We start from the raw sequence: 13747 nt of genomic DNA on the forward strand, positions 1-13747 counted from the left end.
ATGGGACCATGGAACATCTCAAAAGAGTTTTCTCTCCTTACAAAAGAGAAATGTTAACTAATTAGGCCTATAGGATATGCTTAAATTACACGGGAAGCTTTGTCAACTAAGGAAATAATTACGTTGTATTTGTACGTATATATTATTATTAAATAGATGTTCTAAACATTACATAAAAATCCCCAATGGTATACAAAGTCCTAATACAATACTCACTTGTAATTCTTATTTTAAAATGTTATGTTACAGAAAAGCAAAGTTCTTTTTCAATTGCATTATAAGATCTAAAACTATGTCATTAAGAAAAAAGAGCATTTATCCCACATTTCCCAACCTTCTACCTCTTACCAACCCACCCCACTCAATTCCTCTTAAGCACACATTAGGCTCTATAAATCTAATGATGACCTAAATCACATTTTCAATCAATTTCTTTACTGAGGAAATTAGCAACATCTAAGTGTACAAATTTTCACATTAAAGAACACACAATTCCTTTTCTCTCTCCAAAAATCAGAAGTACTCAAATAAAGGCAAAGCTTTGAGATGAACCACCACCACCATTTTTCCTAATCCCATGATCATCCAAACTTATAAATAAATAAAATTCCTTTCATTCGCAAGGCCACCAAAAAGGTAGCACATTTTTTAATAAATAATCCTACCTCCTCCAAACACACACAAATCAACTCTTGATGAAAATGTTCTCAGTCTAAAAGCTATCCATTTGTATTATAAATGAGTATATTTTATGACCAAAAAAATGTCAACAGTATAGCACACAGCATGGGTCTAGTATATGATATTTTGGATTTTCTTTTAATCTTTACTCACACCTACCTAAAACCACATTATGTGAGCATTCATTTTGTATACCTACAAATAGTATTAAGAATTTTGTGCTGGGAAAAGTTAAAGGTATCACTTCTTCAAACAGGAAATTAAAGCAAAATTAATCATCAGTTCCTGTAACCACCAAGATGAAATCAGATACTGTGCTTTGGAGCAATCTTTAGAAACTGTGTATAGTAATTTTAAAAGCAAATCACAATGCATACACTATCCACACACATTCACACAAAACAGTTTTACTCACAAACTCAAATATAAACGTTTTACTGTAATAAAAGTATTGTGCTCAAGTCTTATTTGTTGTTTGAACAGACAGAGGAAAAAAGTAGTTTCCCAACCTGGAGGAAAACCCCTAAAGAACACACTTGTGTCTTGTCAACCAAGTCAAGATATCTTGAACACCAAATGAAAGGCTAAAAGTTTCCAGTCAATTCAGAGTACATTCCTGTTAATTAACTATATCTCAGAAAATGTTATGAAGAAAAAATTAAGAATATATATACCTACCTCCCAATTTAGGAAACAAAACATTAGCAAGAAGCCCTGGTCAGTTTTGCTCATTGGCTGGCACATCTGCCCATGGACCAAAGGGTCACGGGTTCAATTCCCAATCAAGGGCACGTACTGGGTTGTAGGTTTGATCCAGGTCAGGGTTAGTGCAGGAGGCAACCAATCAATGTGTCTCTCTCACATTGATGTTTCTTTCTCTCTTTGTCTGTCTTTCTCTTTCTCTCTCTCTCTCCCCCCTCCCCTCCCTTACCCTCTCTCTAAAAAATTAATGGAAAAAATATCCTCAGGTAAAGATTAACAGCAACAACAACAACAACAACAAAAAACAGCAGCAATATGATTTTAGGCTCTTATATGTCCCTCAACAATATATTCTCCCTCATACTCCCCACCCAAGAGGTAATCAATACTTAAATTTGGTGTTTGTCAGTCTCAGGCAATTATACAACAGTGATACTTGTGGAACGGACACCTCTGTTTTCTTAAAGTACACTTTAGACTAAGAGAGGATGCCCTTACACATCTTTGGCCCCATACTAACTTTCAACAGCCACCATCATTAACAGTTTTCCTAGAAACATATCACATCGTCAAACTCTGAGGAATTACAGGATTTATTTAATGACTGTTGTGAGAATAAGTCCCCCACTCCTACCCCTACCCATCAAAAGAGAAGAATACCACTTTGTTTTCCAGTTTGGGAAGAGACATTATCTAGATGTGAAAAATATCTTGGTCCCAGTCAAAATAATGACAGTTTCTCTTACAAGCCAAAGCAATGAAGACATTTATATATTGTACAAAAATAAGTATAAAAACAGCCTTTGAAAAATCATATTTAAAAAAGTCAAATAAGATACAACAATCTAAATACTATTTTAAAACCCATACTCATGTGCCATAGGACTAGAATCTGAAAGGACCTTAGATAAAATCTATTTCAGCCCCTTTATTTTATAGATAAAGAAACCAAGACCAAAAAAACATAGATCTTTTTATTGAATAAAGAAAACAGCCCCTGGCCGGTTTGGCTCAGCGGTAGAGCGTCAGCCATGGACCAAAGAGTCTCTGGTTCAATTCCTGATCAAGGGCGTGTATCTTGGTTGGGGTTCATCTGGTTCGTCCCCAACCCTGGTCGGGGTCGTGCAGGAGGCATCTGGTTGATGTGTCTCCTCTCACACTGATGTTTCTCTTTCTCTTTCTCCCCCCACCCCCACTCTATTGTATCCTCGGGTAAGGATTAAAAGAAGAAGAAAAGAAAATGTAGGAAAAGGGGGCATTTGCCCTAAAGAAAATATGTGTATGATGTGAGTGTTCTTTGAGGGCATTATAAAACAATCTTTTCACAAAATTCAAATTGGAGATAACAAATATACCAATAAAGAAGGAAACAAGGAAGGGAAAATGGAGAGAAGTTGAAGGAAGAAAAAAGAGAACCAACCTCAAGGGCTCAAAAATAACTAGTTATTAACCTGATCTTAATATCTCTACCCACAAGATATTTATCAATTATAAAGGGAACAATTACTAATTTTTCAGTGGTTTACTATCAGATTTTACATTATCAGCAGTGGGAAAAATATACAACATGTGCCTCTGTAGCATGTGGAGACTTTTCTTTTGTGCTATTTCTGCCAAAACTACACAATTTGAATCTGATGGTTAAGAAAACATCAGACAACCCAAATTGTAGAATATTTTACAAATAACTTTAACACTAAAAAAACATAAAAAAATAAGTGCAACACACAACCTTGGATTGGATCCTGGACCAAAAACATTTTTTTTTTCTTTTGCTATAAAGGACACTATTGTAACAATTGGTGAAGTTTGAATTAAGTTAGAAAATAGTACTATAATTTCCTAATTTGGGTAACTGTACTAAGGTTATACAGAAGACTTTTTGTATCTTCAGGAATTAAACACTACAGTGGCATCACTTCCACAACTTACTCTCAAAAGGTTCAGGGGGAAAAATGCAGAGCATATTATGGAAGCACATGGGAGGGGCACCCAGTCCAATCTGGACATTCCCTCAGGAAAGGCTTGTTGGACGTGAAAAGCCTTATTATATCTAAAAAGAGGACTAAGAATTAGTCAGCTAAAAGGGCATACTGGTAAAGGATGACACAAGCGTCAGAAGAGTCACGAATGTGTATTTCACACAGACTGTGACTAAGTGTGATCACACTGTGTTTCTCCAGCACACTGTGTGAGAGCACGAATTACAAATCAATATGGGGTAGGATTCTGGGGACTGCCAGGTGGGGGAGGAGCAGCAGCCACCAGAACAGAAAGTGTAGGAGTACTGAGAAATGGGTCACAGAGAGGCAGGAGGGAGAAAAAAGGGAGGCAGAGGGACACTTTCAACAAAACTTCACTCCCTCTTCAATCTCAACTCTCCTAATTTTTCAACTAAATGGAAAATGTTCCATGAACCTAACCATTTTTAAAAAGAAAAACTTGGCCTGGCCGGATAGTCCCATGGTTAGAGCAGCATCACGCTACACCAAGGTTTCAGGGTCAAGGCATGTACAAAAATCAACCAATGAATGTAGAAATAAGTAGAACAACAAACTGATGTTTCTCTTTCCCTTCCACTCTCTCTCTAAAATCAATTTAAAAAAAGAAAAACTTAGGGAAAGACTTCATTATTAAGGTATGTAAATAAATTAATAAATGTTTAAAATAAGTGTTTTAAATTTAAAAAGTGCTTGGGAGGGCAAGGTAATATATTCCTCTGGCATTTTGTAATCAGAAAATATGGATCCAAGTCCCATCTCAGCCATATTGTGGGATCTTGAGCAACTTATTAAACCTCTCAGCCTCACTTTCTCTATCTGTAAAAAAGATATAATATACTGTAAAGATTAAATAAAGCAGTACTTGTGAAGATTTTTATCATTTTTTCTGTCTAATGCACAGAAAATGCTCAATATACATTAGTCATTATTGATTGAAAATATTTTTCAGAGGTCCCTGTTCCTTAGTAAAAAGACAAAACTTGAAACCTTTATTATTATAATTCAGATATAGGATAAGGAAAAGTACTGAAATCCAACCACTTTGTCAAAAACACAAACTAAAGCCCTGGCCAGGCGGGTGGCTCCATTGGTTGGAGCATTGTCCCATACACCAAAAGGTTTTGGGTTCGATTCCCGGTCAGGACACATACCTAGGTTATGGGTTCAACCCTCAGTCAGGACAGGTACAGGAGACGATTGGTGTTTCTCTCTCATATCAATATTTCTCTCTCTCTCTCTCTCTCTCTCTCTCTCTCTCTCAAAAATCAATATAAACATTCTTGGGTGAGGATTTAAAAAAAAACAAACAAAAAAAAAACCCACAAACTAAAATCTACCCATATAGGTTCTATACAAGCTTTATAATCACACAAGTATGACTTTTCACCTTACAATTTCTATTGATATCAATTAATACAAACTCAATGTTAAAATAAGAAATTAGAAGATGTTAGTTTCTACTCAGAAACCAACCACTTATCTGGAGATACTAAGTTTGGTGCCTTTTCAATGTTAACCACTTATCTTGTATAAATATTTCACAAATGCAACTTTAATTCACAAGAAAACTGTATAAATATGACATTTAAATCTATTAATCATAATCCATTATAGCATCATTCTGAAGAAATAGCTATTGATAGGCATAAAAGTAAAGTCATTAAAGTAATCACTAGGATCCATTTTAATAGAACATTACAAGGGTTTCCATTAAAAAAAAAAAAAAAGGAATGTGGGGTATTTTGTGACAAGCCAGTAAGACAGCTGGAACAAAGCTGTTGGAGCAACAGCTGTGTACTATAGTACTATGTTCTGTTCATCTAAAACCACAAACTAAAGTAACCCATGTCAACTTCATTTGACTAACCAGTTCACTCAATGGCTCCTTCTCGAAACTGCTACAAAGAAATCTAACCAACTACATAATTTGCAATGATTTGAGAAAGAAAAACTAAATAAAACACCAGTCTACATCTTTTTAGGTAAAACTAAAAACTGAGAATCACAATCTAACAGTACATAACAGAAGTCAATGTTTTCCACACTATTTTTAACACCTACTAAAAGTATGACCACAGAACCAAACTTCATAATGGTAAGGAAATAATCCCCAAACCCAACATTTGATGAAGTCTGAATTACTAATTTACAACTTCACCAATTCCTACTCCCTTCTTAACTTTCAACTGAATGAAAAGTACCGTTACCATAAAACTCTCCAGTGGTTATAAGAAAATTTTAACATTAAGTAACTTGATAATTTAAAAGCTAATTCAAACCAAGTTTGTTGGCATGGAAATTCCATGCTAATATCTGAAAATAATAAATTCATATAGTACTCAATTAAACTACTACAACCATTCATTTAAACGTCTGCAAGTCATTATATTATCAGACCTACACCTCTGTTTTACATTTTATTTCCAGTTTTTATTCCCCAAACCCACAAATTCCTCTCTAACCTTAAATTTACTCCTTCCTCAGTTGAAGTAAGACATCTGCCTGTGTGCACTTGCACACATGAACATACCTGCAAAAGGTGAATTTCCCTACCTTATTTAGTTGGCATATCTTCAGAGGCAAAAGGGACCAAATGACAAATTAATAGTCACATAAATTTTCCACAAAATTTCTGAAATGTAATGTATCTGTCACAAATCTTCCTTTGCAGTTTGACTGGATTACTTGCTTACTGTTCTTTTCCTTTCAGCTAACAAACTGCTGACTGTTGTGATCTCAACCACATGTCATCATTTAACTAAAAACAAGACATTAAGAGATAACCCACTAGGAAACAAAGCAAAAGTAATAAATCTTTAGACCTTACTATCCTGTTTCATATTTCCCAAGTCAGAATTTTCAGAGAGAGAGATTAAAATGGGACTATCTTCTCTAAAGACTATTTTGAATAAAATTGAATGCTATGGATCAACTGCCTTAACTTTGAAAACTCAAGATTCAAATGTGCACATGCCACATATACATAATCTTTAATGACAGAGAATCTATAAAATCTAGTTCTTAGTCCTCTTCAGTAACTAGCTGCTATGGAACTATAAGGGATACAATTCATCATTACGAAGACCTTTTTTTAAAAATCCTCACCTGAGGATATTTTCCATTTAACTTCAGACAGAGTGGGAGGGAGAGAGAGACAGACATCGATGCGAAAAGGACACACTGACTGAATGCCTCTCACATGACCCCGACCAGGGCTGGGGACCGAACCAAAACCGATGCCCCTGACCTAATCAAAACCGAGACTCTTAGATACACAGGCCTATCTGAGCCAAACCGGCCAGGGCATGAACATCTTTTTCTTTAATGTCCAACTATTTACTATGTGTTGTTCAAGACCTAACACTAGCAATGAATAAATATTAACAAATATTTGATACATGTGTATTTACTTATATATAACAAAGGTATTCCTGGTCTATTATTCTTAAAATCTAGAGAATAAAGTGTATAAATATAACAAAGGGGCAGACATTTAGGCAAAATATTTCAAATCTATAAAATTTTCTACTAAAACATTCGTTTTATTTGTCAACATTCTAGTGTTTATAGGATTTAAATTAATAATGCCAAAGTGACCACACAGAGAACAGTTGTCTCATCTAAAGCCAGTCACACAGAGGCTAAACCAAAATCTAAATATCTTGACTTGCAAGGATTTTATACTACTTTGAGCTGCCTTTTCTCAGATAAGCAGTCTATGAATTTTTCCAGGTCTAGGACATCGTTTTAAAAAACAAAAACATAGCAGCTGTGATGTTTAATTTTATAAAACCACAAGAAGTAAGTTTCTCAGAAACAACCTCTACTTTTCTCTTTTTTTGATGAATCTTCACCCGAGGATACTTTTCCACTGTTTTGTTTTTTTTACATAGAGTGGAAGGGAGGGAGAGAGAAAGACAGAAAAACATTGATATGAAAGACAGACATCATTTGGTTGCCTCCCGAATGACCCTGGGCTGGAGATTGAACCTACTAAACCCAGGTACATGCCCTTGACCAGGAATCAAACCCATGACCCTTCAGTCTGTGGGCCAATGCTCTAACCACTGAACCAAACCAGCCAGGGCACAACCTCTATTTTTAAAATAATCTCTTATACTACTCTCAATGCAGGAGAAATAACGCAATTAAAAAAACTTAATTAAGCCTGTATAAATAAAGGTTAAAAACAAAGATATGAAATATAAAAAGGATAAAAACAAAGTTATCTAAATCATTTCGCAAATACATAATTTCGTATCTACAATAAATGTAAATGGGTTGAATTCCTCTACTAAAAGACAGAGACTCTTAGGTTTGATTTTTTTTCTTATCCTCATCCGAGGACATTTTTTGCATTTATCTTCAGATAAAGTAGGAGAGGGAGGGGGAGAAAGTGAAACATCGACATGAGAGAAACAGATCAACTGGTTGCCACCCACACGACCCCAACCAGGGCCAGACACAAACTGCAACCAAGATACATGACCTTAGCGGGAACCAGACCCGGGACTCTCTAATCCACAAGCCGACGCTCTAACCACTGAGTCAAAGCAGCCAGGGCTTACGCTTGATTTTTAAAGATCATATTACATACTATTTACAACAGCTTACCACAAAATGACCTAAAAAAACGTAAAATACAAATAAAGGAAATGCATACAAACAAAGATCAGGAATGACAACATTAATATCACAGGATGAAATTCAAGGTCAAACTCAGCACAAGCTGCCCTGGCTGGTGTGGCCCAGTTGATTGGAGCATCATCCGTATACTGAAGGGTTGTGGGTTTGATTCCCAGTCAGGGCACATACCTGGGTTGTGTGTTTGATCCCTGGTCAGGGCACTTACAGAAAGCAACCAATCAATGTTCTCTCTCACACTGATGTTTCTCTTTATTTCTTTCTCTTTCTCTCTCTCTCTCTCTCTCTCTCTCTCTCTCTCTCTTTCTCTCAAATCAATAAGCATATCCTCAGGTAAGGATTAAAAAAAAAAAAAAAATAGTTGGCCAGTCAGTGTAGCTCAATGGATTGAGTGTCCTCCCATGGACTGAGAAGTCCAGGTTTGATTCTCAGTATGGAACATGCAGGAGGCAGCCAATGGATATTGCTTTCTCACATTGATGTTTCTACCTCTCGCTCTCCCTTCCTCTCTAAAAAAATAAATCAATAAAAACATATTTTTAAAAATAGGATCTTAAAAGTCAACACAAGACTGATATTAACTCAAGTGAGGATTTAAAAAGAAAGAGGTTCTTAAAAGCCAGCATAAGATTGATAGTAACTATAAAAAAAGATACAAAGGTTTAATCACCATAAAATTTTATATACCACAAATATAACATTGAAATAAAGCAAAACTAGAAAGGCAAGGAAAAAACTTAAAGTCTTCATGGGCGAGTTAATAAATGTATTTCAGAGTTTCACAGATTAACTAGGCAAGGAAAAAAGGAAGGATATAGAAGATTCGAATAATACAATCAACAAACTCCATTTTAATAAATTTTGCACTTTATATGACACAAATAAATACTCATTCTTCTCTAGTGTTCTTTGAATATTTACAAAAACCAAGGCTATGTTCAGCCATTACATTAAAAATTCTTAATGTTCCAAAACAGAAAGTTTACAGGTCACATTCTTTAACAACAGCCCAATAAAGCCAGAAATCTTTAAAAGGATCAACTCAATCCTTCACCAAGTTTAAATTACTCAAAAATTAAGAGTATTAAAACTCAAATTAAAATTATCTAAGAATTGATAAAAAGCACAAGATTTTTTATCAAAGGATACAATGCAAAATCAGTCTTACAATACCTTTCCAAAAGTCTTGAAGGATTAGACTTTGTGATGATGGTAACGTAAGAAAACATTCTGTCCTCACTAGAATTCCTTTAAAATATCTTTAAAAGTATAAATTATAGCATATAATATACCTAGAGTACTACAGTGAAAAATAGATGGCAATCTCATTTTTTTAAAAAAAGAGAAACAATAAAAGTTTATATATGAAACCATGAAGACTTCCACATACTATGCAATATAAAATAACCATACTTCAGTGCTCTTTCTCTCCCTCTCTCTCAAGAAAGGACTCCTTTTGCTTCTAGATCATTCTAATTTTTATACCCACAGCAAGAAAAACCTTTACCTTGATCTGCATTTTACAGTTCAACATTCCCTCTCTCTCTGTCTCTCTCCCTCCTCCCCCCACCCACCACCCTTGCACTTGCCTCAGTGCAGAAAGCACAGAGTTGAAGGATTAATAAACTTGAAAACTACCCCCATTTAACCATCTCTAATTCTCCAAATGTATACCTCACATCTGTTGAAATCCTGCTACTGGTAACTCAAAATTGAAGCTCCCTGGTATCAACTTGCCCTTCGGCATCAAAAGGAATAGTAATCTCAGTGGCCCGCAGTAATTCTGAGGGATGGCCAGTTCTTCACTTCCAATACCAAGAACAGCTAAGAGCAACTCTTCATGTGGGAAGATAAATGTAAAAAACATATTCTGCCACACATACACACAAAAGATCAGTAATACAGAAAGCAAATTTGACAAATTCTCCCAGAATGGATACTATCTTATCCTTTTCATTGGTTAACTTAAAACAATATGGTAAAAAGACTTCTGAGAATCAATGCACAAATAATAGGTATTTCAGATAATTGAGAAAATGAATACAAAAATGGAGAAGAAAACCTTCCCTGACCCAAGCGTGTTTCATTGTTTCCCAGGGTAAACTAGTGAACAGAGAAAAACTTCTAGTTCCTGATTAATGTTTCCATTTCCAATGATAAGAGAAGGCTACAAGTATACAAGTAAAAAACCAGTTATTCCTGTAGAATAGAAACTTGAGACCAGTCAGATAAAGGTAAAGCCACAGAAGAGAAACAAAGCAGTACCTCCACTGTTTTAGTGCAACAATGTGGGGACCCAGTAATTTTATAACCAGTCAAATAATTATTTAGGATAAAAAAGTAAATATAATCTTAGGTATCTTCTCAGTAAAAAAAAAAATACTTGACTGTGTTCTCTGAATCACAATTCATTATAAAAACTAGCTGTTAATAAGAACTGCTTAAAAGCAGTGAAACCAGTTAAAATTATAGAAATGGCAAAAACAGTAACTCTTAATGAGAAAGGGATTCACACCAATGAGTATTTATTTACTATTATAAAAACAAAATAAACTGCAAAAGACAAAAAACAATTTTAAAAACAATTCAATCACACACATTTGGTTGCTTTAAATAAGGACACTAACTTTAAGAAAGAGGTAGTAGAAACACAGCAAACAAAACTGATGAATTCTTCATTTTACATAACTGGAAACAACATAATTATTCTGATTTTCTAATTAAATGTTTAAGAATATGAATAATTTTAAGGTAAATCTGAATAGTAAAAAAAAGAGAGAGAGAGAGAGAGAGAGAATCTACCTTTCAAAACCACCACAGAACACAGAAAAAGAAAATCTATATAGCAAAAACCAATAGTAGTGCAAAGGGAAGTCATTATGCTAAAGATCATAGCCAAAATCTGTATTGTTCTAATTAATTTATCAACCTTTTGCCTGGTCAGTGTGGCTCAGTGTTTGAGCATTGACCCATGCACCAAGAGGTCATCGGTTCAATTCTTGGTCAGGGCACATGCCTGGGTTGTGGGTCCAATCACCCAGTGGGGGGCATGCAGGAGGCAGCCAATCGATGTTCTCTCTCATCAATGTTTCTCTCTCTCTCTCCCCCTCCCTTCCTCTCTCTCTAAAATCAATAAAGAAAAAATAATGATTTTATCAACCTTTCCCTTGAAAGACATCTGCCTACAAAATTAAGTAGAAATGTTCTTAAACAGAGAGAAAACTGGTCCCCTTTTTGCCTCAACTCTGTTACTTTAGGCTTAATTTCATTCAATGCCTACCTAGCTAGGGTGATTATGAAAACCAGATCTTGTTAGCATAACTAGGGTAAAACAAACTCTGCCAATTATTATCACTCAAAGCAGCATCAGAGATGTTACCTTTGATCACTAGGTTCAAGGTGGTATCAGGTTTCTCTCCTGTGGTTATTATTTTCCCCTTACCAAATTTCATGGGCAGATACTCCAGCTACTCAAACTTTCAGCCAATAGTTTTAACATCCATTAATGATGCACACTTGAATCAACTGGTATGACTGCCAAATGATTTTCTAATTCCATATTTCTTCTATGCTTATTTAGTCAGAATCCTACCTTAAGAAATTCCCTTCCTCCTTTATTTCTTTATTACTATGGAGTCATAGATTCTTTATTTATGGGCAGGAATCAACTACTATCATTACTTATTGCAATGATCATATGTGGTCCTAGAGTTAACCAGTGGGAGTTCTTGTAGACTGGCTTATTCTTTGACATGCCACCGTCATTTCTTTTTTTTTTTTTTTTTTTCAGTGCTTCTTTACTTTATGGCACTTCAAGATGCTCTAAACTTATCTTCTATTCTTCTATGTGCCAGCCCTGGGACCAGTCATTTCACCAAGGTTCCCTTGAGTAAAGAGTGATACTCAGAAACCAAGATCTGGTTCTATGTGTTTTCCCTGCTACTGGTGTACCCATTGTTTCTAGGCTCTCTCAGCAGTCTACAGAGCTGGCAAAAAAGATACATAGATGTGTGTATGCATATTCACACACAACTATTTCTACATATATCCAATACATTTTAAACCATGAGTCCATGTTAATATCTTCAATTCCAATCAAACATCACAGAGTTCATTTTAGGCTGCCCCCTTTCCACATTTATAATTCTTTCTCCATCAGCAAGAAAATGTGGCTTCCATTTTCCACAATTATATTTACATATTTACTTAATTCTAGTAGAGAAATTGCTTCCAAATTGCAAATCCATGCTTCTGTGACCCCCCCCCCCCAAAAAAAAACCAGCCTATTAACTAAAGTTCAATGTTTGTTTGTAGGGGTTTTTTTGGTCCTTATCCTAAGAACATAGTCCAAATCCAGGTTCAAAAGTTACTTAGTTTTTTTCTTTCACCTGTTCAGTGTGGTATGTTATTCATTTGAAAAAAGGTTTGGTTCATTTCTTTCTGTGTGTAGTCTACCTTAGGGTGGTTTTTTTCCTTCATCATTTGATTTTATTGGTGTTTGCTGTTTATATATGAGTATGTAAAACATTAACGTGGTTCCAAAAGTCAGAAAGGTATCTTCAGAAAGGTCACTACCCCCATTCTAACCTACCTTGTATGGGTAATCGATCTCATTACTTTCTGGCTTCTGCTTCCTGTGTTGTTTTTGTCCCAAATGAACAAATATATATGTATTTTCTTATTTCCCCTTCTTTCTTACACAAAAGGTAGTATATTATACATACAATAGATCCTTTTCTTCACCAAACAATACATCTTAGAAAGTACTGCACATCAGTTCATAGAGACCTTTCCCATTCTTCTTGTAGCTGCATATAATGCTCTGTTGGGTAAATGTATCATATCTTATTCAAACCCTCTCCTATCCTTTAGGTTGCTTATAATTATTTTTAATCATGAACAATGCTGTGACCTCATGCATGTGTATTTTAATAGTTCGAGGTGTATCATCATGATAAATTCCTCAATCTGGATTACTGAGTCAAAATGTAAGCATATAAGTAGTCAAATCAAAATGTATCTATGTCTTCTGATATAATATACTAGAAGAAACTATAAGTTCTGTGTTATTCCTGTCCCCAAAATGCATAACGTGAAGCTAACCATTAAGAAACCACCTCAAGCCCTGGCCAGTTTGGTCCAGCAGTTAGAACGTTGCCCCACAGACCAGAGAGGCCAGGTTCGGTTCCTGCTAAGGGCATGTACCTCAGTTGCAGTTTGTCCCTAGCCCCGGTTGGGATCATGTGGGTGGCAACCAGTAGATGTGTCTCTCTCGCACTGATGTTTCTCTCTCTCTCTCTCTCTCTCTCTCTCTCTCCCCCCCTCCCTCTCTCCCTCCTGCTCTATCTGAAGATAAATGCAAAAATGTCCTCGAGTGAGGATAAAAAATAAATAAATAAGAAACCACCTGAAGTAGAGGGAACTCTGCAAACTAACTTGTACTCTTCAAATATGGCAATGTTATAAAACACAAAGACTAAAAAACTGTTCCAAATTTAAAGACATAGAAACAGAATGTACTGCATAAGCTGAGATTTTCTTTTGCTATAAAGGACATTCTTGGGACATTTTGCAAAATCTGAAAAAATTCTTCATATTAGATTAGTAATATATCAATGCTAATTTCTGATTTTGGTTATATACTATGTTTATGTAAGCAAATGCCCCAATGTTTCAGAAATCTACATGGAGGTATTTAAAAATAAGGGGCATTGTCT

General features: G+C 35.3%; 1 protein-coding gene across 1 annotated transcript in view; it reads right to left on the reverse strand.

Annotated features, from left to right (window-relative positions):
• RRAS2 (RAS related 2) overlaps positions 1-13747 on the reverse strand; it is a 76480-nt gene that overhangs the window by 55564 nt on the left and 7169 nt on the right. The window lies entirely within an intron of this gene.

The sequence above is a fragment of the Molossus molossus genome, unplaced genomic scaffold (genome assembly GCF_014108415.1).
Source record: "Molossus molossus isolate mMolMol1 unplaced genomic scaffold, mMolMol1.p scaffold_m16_p_13, whole genome shotgun sequence".
Classification (NCBI taxonomy): Eukaryota; Metazoa; Chordata; class Mammalia; order Chiroptera; family Molossidae; genus Molossus; species Molossus molossus.